The sequence below is a fragment of the Callorhinus ursinus genome, unplaced genomic scaffold (assembly GCF_003265705.2).
Source record: "Callorhinus ursinus isolate GAN/ISIS: 27379988/994484 unplaced genomic scaffold, GSC_fseal_2.0 scaffold21, whole genome shotgun sequence".
Lineage (NCBI taxonomy): Eukaryota > Metazoa > Chordata > Mammalia > Carnivora > Otariidae > Callorhinus > Callorhinus ursinus.
Window position 1 is genome coordinate 599,703 of NW_027397083.1, and position 18,454 is coordinate 618,156.

Genomic DNA, 18,454 nt, shown 5'->3' on the forward strand with positions numbered 1-18,454 from the left:
CAGCCCATTGAGAATGATATTCACTGTAGGTTTTTCATAGATGGCTTTTATGATATTGAGGTATGTACGTTCTATCCCTATACTCTGAAGAGTTTTGATCAAGAAAGGATGCTGTACTTTGTCAAATGCTTTTTCTGCATCTATTGAGAGGATCATATGATTCTTGTTCTTTCTTTTGTTAATATATTGTATCATGTTGATTGATTTGTGGATGTTGAACCAACCTTGCAGCCCAGGGATAAATCCCACTTGGTCGTGGTGAATAATCCTTTTAATGTACTGTTGGATCCTATTGGCTAGTATTTTGGTGAGAATTTTTGCATACATGTTCATCAAGGATATTGAACTGTAATTCTCCCTTTTGATGGGGTCTTTGTCTGGTTTGGGGATCAAGGTAATGGTAGTCTCATAAAATGAGTTTGGATGTTTTCCTTCCATTTCTATTTTTTGGAACAGTTTCAGGAGAATAGGTATTAATTCTTCTTTAAATGTTTGGTAGAATTCCCCTGGGAAGCCATCTGGCCCTGGCCTTTTGTTTGTTGAGAGATTTTTGATGACTGCTTCAATTTCCTTAGTGGTTATAGGTCTGTTCAGGTTTTCTATTTCTTCCTGGTTCAATTTTGGTAGTTGATACATCTCTAGGAATGCATCCATTTCTTCCAGATTATCTAATTTGCTGGCATAGAGTTGCTCATAGTATGTTCTTATAATTGTTTGTATTTCTTTGGTGTTGGTTGTGATCTCTCCTCTTTCATTTTCATTCATGATTTAGTTGATTTGGGTGATTTCTCTTTTCTTTTTGATAAGTCTGGCCAGGGGTTTATCCATCTTGTCAATTCTTTCAAAGAACCAGCTCCTAGTTTTGTTGATCTGTTCTACTGTTCTTTTGGTTTCTATTTCATTGATTTCTGCTCTGATCTTTATGATTTCTCTTCTCCTGCTGGGTGTAGGCTTTATTTGCTGTTTTTTCTCTAGCACCTTTAGGTGTAGGTTTAGGTTGTGTATTTGAAACCTTCCTTGTTTCTTGAGAAAGTCTTGTATTGCTATATACTTTCCTCTTAGGACTGCCTTTGCTGCATCCCAAAGGTTTTGAACAGTTGTGTTTTCATTTTCATTGGTTTCCATGAATTTTTTTAATTCTTCTTTAATTTCCTGGTTGACCCATTCATTCTTTAGTAGGATGCTCTTTAGCCTCCATGTATTTGAGTTCATTCTGACTTTTCTCTTGTGATTGAGTTCTAGTTTCAAAGAATTGTGGTCTGAAAATATGCAGTGAATAATCCCAATCTTTTGGTACAGGTTGAGACCTGATTTGTGACCTAAGATGTGATATATTCTGGAGAATGTTCCATGGGCACTAGAGGAGAATGTGTGTTCTGTTGCTTTGGGATGGAATGTTCTGAATATGTCTGTGAAGTCCATTTGGTCCAGTGTGTCATTTAAAGTCTTTATTTCCTTGTTGATCTTTTGCTTAGATGATCTGTCCATTTCATTTAGGGGCGTGTTAAAGTCCCCCACTATTACTGTATTGCTGTCAATGTGTTTCTTTGCTTTTGTTATTAATTGCCTTATATAATTGGCTGCTCCCATGTTAGGGGCATAGATATTTACAATTGTTAGATCTTCTTGTTGGATAGACCCTTTAAGTAGGACATAGTGTCCTTCCTCATCTCTTATTACAGTCTTTGGTTTAAAATCTAATTTCTCTGGTATAAGGATTGCCACCCCAGCTTTCTTTTGGTGTCCATTAGCATGGTAAATGGTTTTCTACCCCCTCACTTTCAATCTGGGGGTGTCTTTGGGTCTAAAATGAGTCTCTTGCAGACAGCATATATTGATCAGTCTTGTTTTTTAATCCAACCTGATAGCCTATGTCTTTTGATTGAGGCATTGAGCCCATTTACATTCAAGGTAACTATGGAAAGATATGAATTTAGTGCCATTGTATTGCCTGTAAGGTGACTGTTACTGTGTATTGTCTTTGTTCCTTTCTGGTCTATGCTGCTTTTAGGCTCTCTCTTTGCTTAGAGGACCCCTTTCAATATTTCTTGTAGGGCTGGTTTCGTGTTTGCAAATTCCTTTAGTTTTTGTTTGTCCTGGAAGCTTTTTATCTCTCCTTCTACTTTCAATGACAGCCCAGCTGGATATAGTATTCTTGGCTGCATATTTTTCTCGTTTAGTGCTCTGACGATATCATGCCAGTCCTTTCTGGCCTGCCAGGTCTCTGTGGATAGGTCTGTTGCCAATCTAATGTTTCTACCATTGTAGGTTACATATCTCTTCTCCCGAGCTGCTTTCAGGATTTTCTCTTTGTCTCTGAGACTCATAAGTTTTACTATTAGATGTCGGGGTGTGACCTATTTTTATTGATTTTGAGAGGGTTTCTCTGTGCCTCCTGGATTTTGATGCCTGTTTCCTTCCCCACATTAGGGAAGTTCTCTGCTATAATTTGCTCCAATTTACCTTCTGCCCCTCTCTCTCTTTCTTCTTCTTCTGGGATCCCAATTATTCTAATGTTGTTTCGTCTTATCGTACTGCTTATCTCTCAAATTCTGCCTTCGTGATCCAGTAGTTATCTCTCTTTTTCTCAGCTTCTTTATTTTCCATCATTTGGTCTTCTATAGTGCTAATTCTCTCTTCTGCCTCATTTATCCTAGCAGTTAGTGCCCCCATTTTTGATTGCACCTCATTAATAGCCTTTTTGATTTGACTTGGTTAGATTTTATTTCTTTTATTTCTCCAGGAAGCGTTTCTCTAATAACTGCCATGCTTTTTTTAAGCCCGGCTAGTATCTTTAAAATCATGATTCTGAGCTCTAGGTCCGACATTGTACTAATGTCCGTATTGAGTAGGTCCCTGGCAGACGGTACTACCTCTTGTTCTTTTTGTTGAGGTGATTTTTTTCGTCTTGTCATTTTGTGCAGAGGAGAATAGATGAATGAGGGAACAAAATGCTAACAGGTTAACAACATCCCCAGAAAATATACTCTAAACAAATCAGAAAAGACCTGAAACCAGGGGAAAAGAAAGGGAAAGAAAGAAAAAAGAAAGAGAAAAAAAAAGAAAAAGATAAAAACAAACAAAAACAGAGCAAAACAACAAAAAAACAGAATATGATCAAATATGATAAGGTAGTGCATAGATCAGTGCCACACACTAGATTTTGGGTGTATTTTGGTCTGTTAGAAGAAAGTGCCTCCTAAAATTTTAAAGAAAGACTTATATATGTACAAAATAAGGGTTGATACAATGAAGGGATGGAATATGACTGTAAAGATAGAAATTACAAAAAATTTTAAAAAAGGAATTGATAAGGTGCTTGAAAAAAGAAAGAAGAGGATTTAAAAAAAGAAAGAAAGAAAGAAAAAAAAGGGGAGAGAATGTGATCAGGCCGTAGACTAGAACAAAGCCATACAGCAGAGATTTAGGGTATATTTTGATATGTTAGAAGAAACTGTATCTCAACATTTTAAAGAGATAACAAGTTATATATATATGCCAAAAATAAGGGTAACTACTATGAAGGGATAGAATATGACTCTAAAAATTAAAAATAAAAAAAATTTTTTAAAAAAGAGATTGATTAGATGTTGGTTGAAAAAGGGAAAAAGAAAAATTCAAAAAAAAAACAGCTAAAAAAAATTAACTTTGAAAGACTAATGAATCATGGTAAAAAAGCCATGAATTCTATGTGCAGTATTCCCCTAGCACTGGAGCTCTGCCATTCTCATTGATCGGTAAACTTGGTCTTGTCTGGCTGTTCGTGCTGATCTTCTGGGGGAGGGGCCTGTTGCCGTGGTTCCCAAACGTCTTTGTAGGAAGCGGAATTGCCCCGCCCTTGTCGATCCGGGCTAAGCAATGTGCTCAGGTTTGCTCTCGGGAGCTTTTGTTCCTTGGAAGCTTTCCCTATGGCTTTGGAGGACGAGAGTGAAAATGGCAGCCTCCCAATCTCCACCCAGAGGAGCCGAGAACTCAGGACCCCACTCCTCAGTGCGCCCCCAGAGAAAAGCAGTCACTCCCGTCTCCCTGGTCTCCGGCCACACTCCGTGCTCACCCGGCCTGTGACCGAGCGTTGCTATCTCTGGCACCCGACCCTGTGTGGAGTCTCCAAACCCAGCAGATCCCTGCAGTGCGCTCCTGCGCCGCTCCTCCCAGGGGAAGGAAGGGGAGTCTCCCCGGATCTGCCGCTTGTTGGGTCCCTGCTGGAGGAGCAGTGGACCGACTGGGCCACGGATCACGGTTTATGGCAACCCCGAGCTGAGAGCCCGCGCCTTGGCTCCGTCTCTGCAGCCGGCTTCCCCGCTCCAATACCTGGGAGCTCTGCCGCACTCAGGCTCCCCCGGTCTTTCTGTGACCCCGAGGGTCCTGAGACCGCACTGTCCCGCGAGGGTTCCACCCCCCGCTCAGCCACTGGAGCGACGTCCCTCCGCGGAGCCGACTTCTAAAAGTTCCGATTTTGTGCTCCGCGGCTCTATCACTTGCCAGAAGTGGCCGACGGAGGCCCCCTTCCCCGCCGTCTATCCTCCCGAATATCACCTTGGATTCACTTCTCCGTACCTCCTACCTTCCAGTAAGTGGTCGCTTTTCTGTTCAGAGAGTTGTTGCTATTCTTTTCTTTGATCTCCTGTTGAGTTCATAGGTGTTCAGAACGGTTTGATCCCTATTCAGCTGAATTCCTGAGACCACACAAAATCTGGGTCTCCTACTCCTCCGCCATTTTGCTCTGCCCCTCCCCCCCCAGTGCAGTTCTTTCAAGAGTCCCGTCCCTGTGCTATAATAAAAACACCCTTTTTACACTGAAGATGTTTCAGGAATTCTTTCTTTACCTTTGGCTGCGAACCCCACCACTCAAACCACATCATCTACACAAGAAAAGAAAAAGTTTTGGCTTCCTGTAACCCAAAGAATCTTAACAAATGTGCAAAGCTCGTAAACCCTAAATAACCACTGAAAGTTTTTATGTGTTTCCTCCAGACTTTTTCAATGATTATCTTTATCAGGATTGAGGAATCCTCTAAATGCAGGTTGGAATAACTTTTCTTTCCATTTATCATGACAATAAATCTTTCTTCATGTTGTCATATTGTCTTCATAAGCGTCTTTTCTAATTCCTACAAAATATTCTGTGGCTTCTTTATTTTCTATATAATTTTTCTTTTTTTCCTCTTGAGTCCTATATGCTTGTTAGATGGAAAGTTCCATGGGTCTTTACTCCATTTAGATACTCTTTAAGGTAATATTCAGGTTCTGATCTTTTTCTCCTCTCCCTGCAATTTTACAAGATGCTGTCTGAATGTACAGGAGGAAGGGAGTAGCTTTTGTAACTTCATGGAAGAAGAAAAGACTCATGTTTTCAGACTGGAAGTTTTGTTGCTTTTCTAGACCCCATCTGCCTGGTAGCTTCTTTCCCTTCTGGCATTGATATATGGGGAACTGGTCATCCATTATATGACTCACACAATGCTCCTTGGGAGTACCGGCCACCTTCCTCTTACTGATTGCGTGTCCCCTGTGTTAGTTGCCTGGCTGTAAACCCTGTAGTTGCCACTATGTCCTTCCTCTAGTCCCTCTTACTTAGAAAACTCCACCAGTCCTTTCCCAGTCAACTCGGTACCCCTGCCACAAAAAACTGCCAGGAGGGTTAAGCTTCAAGCAGGCACATCACCACCTTTATAGGAGCCAGGACAAGGATACAGATGGAGGCCCATATGCCTACGTCTAAATATGTATATGGTAGAAATTAGTTATCAAACTACTAAAGAATGTTTTATTCTCCCACCCTGACAAATATACTTGCATAACAACACAATAAAAAGAATCCTAGTAAATATAGTTTTAATATGAGTAAAAGTTGTCAATGTATCAAAGATGCCTGGATTTGGTTATACTGAGTATCTCTGGGTATTCTGTATGACCCACTACTAACATTTAAGTGACTAACACAATAAGGCCTACATAATTTTACTTGATCTTAGCCAAAAGGCTGAGAAGCAATGGGGATCTGCATAATTTATCAGTTATTATAAATTTATTTAATAAAATTTATTTTCCTTCCTTCCATTTAATCAAAATTACAAGATATGATTTATAAACAATGGTTCACATAATTTTTGCTCCTTCAACACTGATAAATTAGATAAGCTTTCTTGACTCATTATAGCTCTGAGATTGATTTCTATCAATCAAACCTTGCTTTGCTGAGGCAGAGGCAACAGATATTAAAATTTGTAAAGCAATTCCTAAATTCATAAATAAACCATGAATTTTATATATGATGTCAGATGCTGTAATAAGGCAGTCATGTAAGATAAATTATTATTGTAGAACTATTCCAAATTGTTTTGATTTCAGCATATAAATCACAATCATTTCTAATACTATTCTTATTATATCTTCGGGCAATACCTGGATCCCTAAAACAATACAAAAATTGATGTCACAATTCATACATGTCCTCTCTGCATCTATAGGACTACTGATTGAAGAACAATATTAACTACTTACTATTGCAAACTGTCCCTTATCTCCTTATGCAACTATTGCAAATACTCTACTAAGTCCTTAGAACCTCTTGACCCATGATTTGGAGCACAAAGAAAATGGGCACCAGGGGCTACCTAATGTCATCATGTATTGTATTTGGGCTATGTGAGAAGAGGATTTGGCAAGTTAAGTAATAAATAATGTAAGTTAAGTCTTTTTTCTTACAATGTTTCAGTAATTGCACAACCGACCTACCTTCATGGCATTAGACTGGTAGCCTTTTGTTCTGAAAATGTGAAGCATTTTCCTGGGGCCTGAATAGTGTTAGTCACAAGAACAGATGCTTAAGTATATTTATATGTTAGCACTGAGAAGGAGCCCATGTGGTAATGGAGGCATGTTGTCTTGAGTAAATGAATGTTTGTGATATGCTGTTCCTTCTAAAATATGGTACCCAGGTCAGGGGCCACTTTTCCCCAGGTACAATTACCTTCAAGATCTCCTTGTGATTATGATGCACCACCAATTACACTCTCCTGGTCTGCTCCCAGGGTTGTACAGGGAATCCCACCACATGACCCTCTCCAGGTACCAACTGGGGAAGTGGAGTCAAGAATCCTTCACCTTTGGTATTACCCTTCATTATCCAGCACCCCCAGTGCCTTCCCCAGGCAAAAACCCTCAAGGAAAAAATCACAGGTCTGATGGCTAGTCTCTCCCACCACCTCATTCCTCTCTCTCACAGGCCTGAAGCACCCAAAGGTGTCCTCATTGTCATAACCCCTTTTCTCCCCCAGAGCAGCAAATCACAGGCCTTGATGCCGTAAACAGAAGGGAAGATGTCTATGAGAAGAGGCTTCCCGGTTTGGTTTCTGATGAGATAAAGAGGGGGAAAAAAGCTTTGCTTCATAGTCCTATTTTTACGAAACCAAAACTAAATATTAATTCTTTCTTCTTCATTGCATTATTTTTCTACCAAAAGCCATATCTCTCCCAAATACATGGAAGCTCAAGTCAATATTATCTGCCATGGTAATTAAAAATTATATATATTCAGATAGCGGGAAATCTTGCAAACAACCTTGCGGGGCTGGTCTAATTGTCCATATTTTACAGAGAAAGAAGCTGAGATTTAGGTTCCTTTGCCTGAGTCACACAGCTCGGTAAATGACAGAGCTAAAACAAGGTTTGAATAAATGACTACATGAGTGGAATTCTTTTTTTTTTTAAAGATTTTATTTTTATTTATTTAACAGAGAGTGAGAGAGCACTGATTGGGTGCTCTAGTCCTCTAGTCCCTCTTATTTAGAAAACTCCACCAGTCCTGTCCCAGTCAACTCAGTAACCCAGCCACAAAAAACTGCCAGGAGGGTTAAGTAGGGAGAGCAACAGAGGGAAAGGGAGAAACAGAGAGAAAAGGAAAAGCAGGCTCCTTGCTGAGCAAGAAGCCCTGATGGGGGACTTGAGCCCAGGACTCTGAGATCATGACCTGAGCCAAAGACAGTGGCTTAACCGACTGAGCCACCCAGACTCCCCCATGAGTGGATTTCTTGAATACACGTGCAAATCAAGTGAATGCCATATGAATGGATGTCAAATCTGCTGCTATCATGTAAAGGTACTTAATCAGTGAGGGTTATTGGTTGTTAGCAACTCTCTGGGTGATTTAAGTATCAAGAGTTCACTGTGGTGGAAGAGACCTTAGAACCAGCTTTGGGAACAGAGAGTATCTTAGGAAAAGTTCTGGAGGTCCAGGAAGCAAGAAGCATTCTCCCACAAGCAACCCTTTGTTTAGCATGCTTCTGCCTTGCATCACCCACTCAGGATTCAACATGTCCAGTGAAAGTACCTGGTTGGCTGATCTTGCATCCATACCAGGGACTTGGAGGAACAAACTATTTTTTTGAATAAGAATGTGACATGATTAGGAAAAGGGGGTGGAGATAACAATGCTTTAAAAACATGCAGTAGGTTCCAGAAAGTTTGCTTTGTGCACTCCATGCATTATTTTATCATCCTCAACAGCTCTGTGAGGTAGACAGTATTATTGTTTATATATCACAGCTCTGTAAATCAAGGCTGCAGGTCTGTAAACGGCGTGCTCAATGTCACATAGATGCTAAGTTGCAGGATCTGGTCTAGAACCCACGCCCAATCACCAAAAACTCCTGGTTTTAACTATTGCTTTGTACTGCAACTTTACCAATGCTGGGTGGGGGAGACTCACCAGAAAAGGGGGATGTAGCAGCCTCTGGTCCAAGTTCCTTTTGGCTTACTTGCTAATCTCCCAGAAATAACCCTGAACACTGTGGACCTCAATACATTTATTCTAAACTAGCTTGATCTGAAAATACATTTTTTTAAAAGATTTTATTTATTTATTTATTTGAGAGAGAGACAGACAGAGAGAGAGCTCACGAGCAGTGGGAGGGACAGAGGGAATATTAAACAGAATCTCAAGCGGACTCTGTGTTGAGCTTGGAGCCTGACCCCAGGCTTAATCTCACAACCCTGAAATCATGACCGGAGGTGAAATCATGAATTGGACAATTAACTGACTGAGCCACTCAAGCACCCCTGAAAATATTCTTGGATCAAGTGCTGTCTTATAGTTTTGGCAATTCACTTTCAAAAGTTGAACAAACAAAATCTCTCAATATGTACCTCTTTTTACATTTTTGTGGTCTTTCTGGGAATTCTGTCTTCCACATCAATGAGGAAACCGGCAGATAATGTGGTCTCAAATAGCTGGTGGCAATCAGAAGCACAAAAACGATGTTTACCTCCATTTCATTGGAGGCCTTTGGCAAAGCTTTTGGGGCCTTAGGTTCGGGAACCAGACAATCTAGATCTGAGTTCTGGCTCAGCTACTTCCACCATGTGTGATCTTGAGTAAGCTTCTTAATCCCTCTGTACTTCATGTACTCCTCTATAAAATATAGAGAATAGTGATGCTTTACCTCATAGGTGAGGATCAATAAAACAGTATGTTCATTAGAGTCTGCTTAGTAGGGGTGCCGGGGTGGCTCAGTTGGTTAAGTGTCTGACTCTTGATTTTGGTTCAGGGCATTTCTCAGCGTTGTGGGATTGAGCCCCGCATTGGGCTCCACACTGAGCATGGAGTCTGCTTGAGATTCTCTCCTTTTCCCTCTGCCCCTCCCCTGGTTCTCTCTCTCTCTCAATAAAACAAACAAATAAATAAAATCTTTCAAAGAAAAAAATGTGCTTAGTATATTGTTAATTACTCAATCAAAGATAACCATTATTATTCAAAACCAACAGTCCTGGCAACTCCAGACCATCTTTGAATTTGTGTTGTTTACATTCTCACTGCCCTCCAGGAGAATGTCCATAAGCGCATTTAAAAGGCTCCCCTGGTAAACAGTGGATCCTTCCTCCTGAAGCATGAGGAGAAGGTGGAGATAGGATTGGGCATCTATTAACCCTTACTGCAGAATTGTTGTGGAGATACATGTGGTCTCATGGAAAGAATTGGGTGAGGCAACTGACTTTAGAAGGTTTGAGACCATGAAAGCCTATCAAAAGTAAGGACATTTATAAGTAGGAGAGAGATTTGGGTTTACAGTTGATCTAAAACCATAATAGAGACCTCAGGTGATGTAACAGTTACCTACTCACATATTTTTCCTTTAAAATAATTAAGATTATTGATGTTTCCATTAGCTCAGTCCACAGACCTAGATGTCATCTTTTACATTCCTCTCCCTCTCAATCAATCCCCAAATTCTGTCACTGTTACATTTGAACTATCTACATTTGAACTATCTCAAATCAACCCACCTCTTTCCATGACAACAGCTATTATACCAGCTCAGGTGGCCATCACCTCTGTGCGTATCCCTCCAACAGACAGCCACATCCCAGCCATGTTTCTCCAGTCTTGACTTTCCAACAGCCTTCCATCCTCTTGGGGATGAATTAGAAAGTTCTTAACAGGACCAATAAGTGCCTTCTCACCTGGCACCCTCTTTCACCCTCCCATCTATGCTCCAGTCATATCTGAGTTGCTCAGGTAGGTCTTCTAAAAGTACTCTACGCTATCTTGCTCTAAGAAGTCACAGATGCTATCCCTCTGCCTGGAACATGGTCTTCACCAACTCCAACATCCCTCCTCTCCTTCACTTGGCTGGCTCTCTTGAACCTCACAGTCTAGGACAGTGTCTAACAGAGTGGGTATTCAACTAGTACTTGTGATAAATAAAGGAATGGCAAGTGAGTGGGTTGTTGTACCTAACCATGTTCAAGAAAAGATTCAGGCAGTTATGTCTATTTGCTTTTTTCTGAACAGAATCAGTACTTCTCTCCTTTACAGTTTCCCTAAGTTAGGTTAGTGGAAGTCTGTTGCAGGGAATACCAATTTCCTTGTGCTTGGCTCTCCATTCATGTAGCAAGGCCTTTCTGATTTTAGAATTTGGAAGATGTTGACTGCCTCCTCCATTGGGCTTCTTTATTCATTTTCCAGCTTCCCTCATTGTGGCAGGTTCTGCATGTGCTCATCAATACCATATTCTCTCTTTTTTTTTCCCCTTGAGACCATGGCTAGAGACTATTGTCCAGTCTCAGTTGTAGTTAAGTATAGTCATAGGCCTGATTTATGGCTAGTGGAATTTTAGTGAAGTGATGGCACCATTTCCAGGGCTGGCCCTTCCTCTCTTCCACTATTTATGAGCTGATTGGAGAAAACTCTGAAGTCTTAGAGGAAGACAGAATAATAATATGGAAAAGCCTGCATTCTAAAGAGAGAGAGTCAAACCAAGAAACAGGCTCTTAACTATAGAGAACACACTGATGGCTCTCAGAGGGGAGGGGGGAGGGGGATGGGTTATATAGGTGATGGGGATGAAGGAGTGCACTTGATGGGATGAGCACCCATGATATATGGAAGTGTTGAATCACTACATGGTATACTTGAAACTAATATTACACTGTATGTTAACTAACTGGAATTTAAAGCCTGCATCCTGTTAGGACTGTGTGGGACAGAGTCTCTGTTACTTCATATGGCACTGTGATGTGGGCAAGAAGTAAAGTTTTACTTTACTTGCATGTTAAGTCACTGAAATTTTGGGGTGGCCTGCCCTAATACACTTGTCTTTGCAATGTCTCCATGAGAAGATATCTCATTATACTACTCTACCATCTGGTTTCCCTCTTTTTCTCTTTTCTACCTTCTTTTCTACACATTTACAAAAGACTGTCCATTTGCATATAAAAGATCCCAAAGCGTCCAAGTTGCATAAAGGTGTGAGTAATAAGAGTAATTCTATTTGGGGTAGGAATATTCGGTAGAATAAGCCATTAGAAACAAAAATGAGCGTCCATACCTATCTATGTAAGTAAGAAAGAGGGCACCCAGGAACTTTATGTTAGTAATTATGTCTCCTATATAGGGACTTTCTAGGAGAGTTCAAATATCATGAAATAAAATTCTTTCTTAATTTGGCAATTCAACTGTGCAACCATTATAGATTATCTTTAGAAAAATTTTCAATAGCTTGAGAAATTACTTATGTGATGCTCAGTGTGGGACACAAAGTTGTGTGACCTCAGCTATCCACAGTATGATCTCAACTATGAAAGAAAATATGCTTTTACTGGGAGGAAATAGAGCAACGTATGTAAAAATGAGGATAAATTAACATATTGTAACTAATATAAATTTGTGAACCAATTAATCATAGAAAATTACAAGTGTGTCAAAATTCTTTGATAGATTGTGAACTATTTTTTGTTCAAAAAGTGGAATTACTAAAACTGTAAGACCTTATATAACAAGCACATACATAGTGCCAAATCCTCATCTGTGGTATTTACAATTTTATCTAAATGAATGAAGTAGGTTCATAAAAGATATAAACTGTCCAAGGGTAGGGAATCATGGTGTCATTAAAAGAACCTGGTCTTTGGCTTCAGTTGAGACATTGCTGTTGGCTAGTTTTGTGAGTTTGTGGAAGATATTCATTCTCTCAACATCATCTTCCTGATTTGAGTGAAAATAACTCTTGCCTTTCTCACTTCATGAGTGATTAAAATTTTTGATCTTGTTCCATAGCATTTCCAGAAAGTGGGTAAAATGTTGAAAGCTTATTTACCCTCTCCTCTCTCTCTCAGTGTCTCCAAATTTTAATGTAGACCAAATTCTTTTAGGTAGCTTTGTATGAAATCAGATTCCCAAGCATTCTGGGATACCTTGATTCCATTGATTTAGAGAAATTCCTGTAATTTGAACAAGCAAGCCCAGATGTTCTTGATGTAGACGATGTGAGGAGAACACTTGGAGAAGCAATTTTACCTCCATTCCTCTCCAAAATGAATTCCAACCCCTCCCATGCTTTTGTCCAGTAACTGTTTATTCTTCTCCCTCCCTCCCTTCCTTTGTCCTCTTCACTGTCCACTTCACTAAACAATGCAAAGGCCATGGTGTATGAACTCAGTTCTTATACTAACAGAAAATGCCCAGGGGTGTTCTCAGCTTTTCCGGGTTATAAATGGTGGAAGGTATTAAACCAGGCATTTTGCAGTGAAGTCAAATTTTCCAGGTCTTTTGTTTGTCTTAGTGATACCGTTTAAATAATGCTGCAGCCGAGCCATTTTTGCCAACTCTATAGTTGCCTTATTATTATTGCTTTGAAATAGCCAATCAGCTATAAGTGATTGCATATAAATCAAAAACTTCGGTGGGAAACTTCTTATAATCATAGAAGTTGCTCATATAGAACATAATCCTCGTCTTCCTCTGGTCTACAACACCTCTGACTTAATGTCAAAGGACAGAACCTCCAGTTTGCTCAAGAAGAACCCACAACTTCGTGGAGCTTTATACTAAACACTGACAACCTGAGTCAGTTCAAGTTTAGTGTGTGGATGAGACTGTAAGGTGGTAGCTCCCGAAGCCTCTCCACTGTCACACTGAGCAGTGACAGAAGGTGGTGTGTATCCACATCTACAAAGAAAATTTAGGTATGCAGAATTGTTTTGGACAGCCAGTCTTTTTTCTAGGCTTTTAAATTAATCAGAATCCTGATTCTAAATAATTTGATTTTGTTAAATCACTTTTCCACCCCTGCAATCCCTGGGAGAAGCACTCACAAATTCCAATGTTGAGAACCAAGTCCTCAAAATGTATGTCTCTGGGGCCCAGAAAGTACTTTAAGAATCTACCACGCTAGTGTGTGTCATTTTAAACTGGTAAGCAGGCCAAATCCTTTCCTTGAATTATAAATAACTGATACACATGTACCTGTCCCTGCACCCTATGGATACCCATGGAAACACTGATAAAGATAAGATTCAGCACTCTCCTGGCCTCTAACCCATCTTCTAAAGTGTTACTTGTCTATTTGCACAGAAAACCTTTCTTTGAGTTCTGTGCCAGATGACTAAGATGAAGTCAGACTCTTTCCTGTTTGCTGCCAAATTTCTCTTCATTGATGGATGCATTTGGCACCTGACTCACAGCCTTTTCTCTCTGTCAAACTCCTGCCACATCGTGGTGATGTCTATCACACTCAAAGCTCCCTGTCCCTTACTGGCTCCTACTCTATTGACTTAATGTTGAAGCCAATAGCCATATATCCTGAACTGACCTCTGAAATCCTAGCCTCTAATAGTCTAATTTATGACCCCACTATCCTATAGTTTGAATACATTTCCCCTGTCTATCACCATTGCTATTCTTTGACCTTATAAAGTGTTTTCATCCTTGCTTTCTCCATATTGTGCCACTTGATTGGTCTCCATCCTCCTTTATTTCCTTCCTTCTCTCTTCTAGATCCCACACGTTAAATTCAGTTTAAAGTCTCTCATTTCCAGGGAAATGGGTGGCTCAGTTGGTTAAGCATATGCCTTCAGCTCAGGTCCTGATACCAGGGTCCAGGGATCGAGCCCCATGTCTGGGTCCCGGCACAGCAGGAAGTCTGCTTCTCTCTCTCTCTCTCCCTCTAACCCTGCCCCCCAACTTGTGCTCTCTCTCTCTCTGTCTCAAGTGAATAAATAAAATATTTTAAAAAATAAAGTCTCTCATTTCCTTGTTCTCAAATAGTTTGGCCCTTATCTTTTTTTTGCTGCACTAGACTGTTTGATTTAAATTTGTTTTCTCTGCTTCTACTCTCTGGGTACTAAGCTCATATATGTGGATGAATATTACTCCCAAGTGTTGGTTTTCCTTCTGCACCTGCACCTGCATAAGATATGCCTGGAGATCCCTATATGTACACCTGGACTGCGCTTTCTACCACTAACATCAACTGCCATTCAAACCCTGACCATTTCCCATAAAGACTTATTCTTTTTTCTCTACACCCTCCTGGCACACTCTCTCACCCTACTCATTTCCAAGGGGACTTGTCCTTCTATTTCTTCCATAAAATATTCAAAGATAATTTGTCAACTTTCTGCTCTTTTGTCTAACCCCAGGTACTCACACACATACCCACGTGCATACACCTTAACTAAAATAACTAAAATAACTAAAATCTTTCCCTCCCATCTCAGTAGAAGAGGTATTCTTCCCATCCAAAACTATCCCAACACCTACACTTAGAGATAAGGTTAAAGATTAGATGAACTAATAAACATAAAGGATTTGGAACAGTGCCTGGTCAGTGGACTTAGCTATTTATCTTTCCCTATTCCACTTCCTGTTATATCCATGGACTTGTCAATTACTTTCCATCATACCTGGCTTTCTGCAGTTAGCATAAATATACTTATCTCTCTCATCTGATAAGAAATGCCTTCATTTGAGCTCCTACACTCTTGTTTCTCCCTCTTATATTCTTCTTCCTTTTCCTGGCCAATGTCTTTAAAAACTTATCTTCACTTCCTCACAGTCCATTTTAGTCTCTAATCCTGTTTACCTAGTTTCTTCTCCATCATTCCCTGGTATGTCTCTCACCAGATCAGTAATCAATACCCCACTCCAAATTGCACTGGCATTTTTAGTACTCCTCTCTCTTAGCTTCTTAGCATCATTTGACTCTTCTGGTTATTCCCTCCTTTAAGTAAGTTTCTCCTGTTTTGACTTCAGAGATGTTTCTCCTCTTACTTTTAACACTTTTCTTGGGCTGCTACTCCCTAGTCTCCTCTGTTGACCTCTCTTCTCTAATCTTGATAAACATCTATATTTGTCTATATATTTTTATGGATGATCATAACAAAGTGTCTATTGGATTAGATTTAGCCAGAAGGATTCTACCACATGGAAGCCCCAGGATGAGTTGGAGATAGATGTATCCACCGGGTGGGAGCCAAGAACGGATCCTGCTGCAGAGGGCAGTTGGCTGTAACATGGCACAGAAATGGGAGAGCATGTGCTGTGGATGATGGCAAGTGGCATCAGGGAACAAAAGTTATGCACAACCTTTCTCCCATCCCTTCTTAATGCATCCCCCTACATCTTATATATCTGACAGAGGATGCTAAAAACAACTCATCAGTAAACATTTTCTTCTTTATTTGAAAGAAGTAGCAGCCACATTTTCTTAGAGTGTTGACTAAGCTTGGACCCAGAGTGAAGAAAATTGTTGCTTAGTCTTCAAGGAAAAGTATCCCAAGGGCCCCATCTCTATGCCTCACTCATTCCATTCATTCCTTGAACAAAATGTTCATTGATGGCTACACTATGCTAAGTGCTGTACTTGATGCTTGAACTTAAGGAAGAATAAGACATGGTCTACTTTTTAAGGAGATTACACTCTTCTAGGGAAATATGCTATAAAAGGCCTGAAGAATGAGCAGAATAATTTGCCATTTGGTTCATATATCCATCATCCTAGACAGTGCCAGAAACATACTAGCTTGCTCTAGAGCTGTGGTTTGCTTCAAGATGACTATTTTATGTTAACAGATTTATGTGGGCAAGTTATATATAGTGCAATATGTAAAGCTGTAGTTTTCTTTGGTTATGTTCCTGTCCTCTAGAATGGTCCTCTTGATTTGACTTGCAGGTCTTTACAATTTCCCTCAGAATCACATGTATACACCATCTAACAGAACACTAAATACTTCATATACATACACAGTTCATGATGTCACCCTGAGGGCAATGTAGAAAGTAGGTATTATCCCCATTTTATGGATGAAGAAAGTAAATCTCAGAGAGTTTCACATAAATTAATGTACCTAAAGTGACCCAGCTATCAAGTAGAGGAGCCCAGGTTTGAGTCCTGATCTGTTTGACTCAAAGACCATGTTCTTAACCACTGCGCTTCCTTTTGGTTGGATTCTGGCTACATATACCACACATATACAGGAGGTGCTAGATTTTCCAGGATTGTTATGATTAAAAATAAATTGATGGTGGGGCACCTGGAAAGTTCAATTGGTTAGTGTCTGACTCTTGATTTCAACTCAGTTCATGATCGCAGGGTCATGGCATCCAGCCCCGAATGGGGCTTTGTGCTCAGCACTGAGTCTGCTTATTCCTCTCCCTACCCCACTTGCACACTCTCTCTTTCAAATAAATAATATCTTAAAAATAAATAAATAAATTGATGGTTCCACTCTAAGCCTTCAAAATTGCTTTGAATTTCTTGTACTTGTTGGTTTTTAGAAAATATGGCTAGTGTTATCAGTGTCTTTAAGTATCATATATACCCTGATCAGGTATATGTAATATAAATATATATTATATATATATAATATAATATATATAATATATATATAATTATATGTAAGTCAGATATTCTTGTGTATAAAACTGGAAAAAGTTCATATATGTATCTTATTTATATACTATTTTGTTTTAGAAAGACTTTGGTGGATATACACACACATACATATATATGGATAACCGTTTACCTGTTCACTTTTATATTACTCCTTTGGGATTGTATTAGGTATTTTCCTTTGTTTATAACATGGACATTTTCCTCTGTCATTAAACACACTTTGAAGGGGTGCCTGGGTGGCTCAGTTGTTAGGCATCTGCCTTCGGCTCAGGTCATGATCCCAGGGTCCTGCAATCGAGCCCGGCATTGGGCTCCCTGCTCAGCGGGAAGCCTGCTTCTCCTTCTCGCACTCCCCCTGCTTGTGTTCCCTCTCTCTCTGTGTCTCTGTCAAATAAATAAAATCTTAAAATAAATAAATAAAAATAAAAAATAAACACACTTTGAAGACATCATTTTCATGGCTGCCCAGTAATCCATAATTCGGATATGCCACCATTAATTTAAGCATTCCTCTATAATGGATTTCGGATCATTTCTATTTTTTTTAAGTTTTATTAATTTAAGTAATCTCTCCATCCAATGTGTGACTCAAACTCTCAACTCCGAGATCAAGAGTCACATACTCTGCTGACTGAGCCAGCCTCGTACCCCAGTTTTGGATCATTTCTAAATTTACAGTATCATAATGCAATGAATTTCTTTGTATTTACTTCTCTATAGACATCTATTATTGCTTCCTTGGGATGAGTTTCTAAAGTGAAATTATTGAACGCAAAGATTTGCTCTCTTTTTAAGATAGCTAGGGTATAATTCCAGTTTCTATATTTTGCCACTTATACTTGGGTAATATCATCCCTGATCAATAATTTTTCCTTCCTATGATTTTGTTCTTCAGGAAAAAGCAACTACATGTAATATGGTCTTAGGATCTTTTCCAGAAGATTGCATTCTTTCATGATGCCTGAAAATACTAATCCTATGGCAACATTAGAGCAAGTGTTTCATGCCCAGGGACCTCAGGGTCCCTTGGGACAGTTTTTCTGAAAGATTCATTGTTCTTCATTTGCATCTGGACAGCGGATGACATTTGCTTCTCAGAGTCTTGGCCTAATTTGAATCAATGAGCATGGGGAGATTCATTTCACCAGATGTGTTATGGTACTTTCTGTGGAATTGTAGAAAGATCACCCAGGAGCCCTGATGTCTAGCTGCAGCTCTGGGCTTTAGTTTCTCATTTACTAAATGAAAGGTTTGGGCTTGATAATTTCTAAAGCCCATTA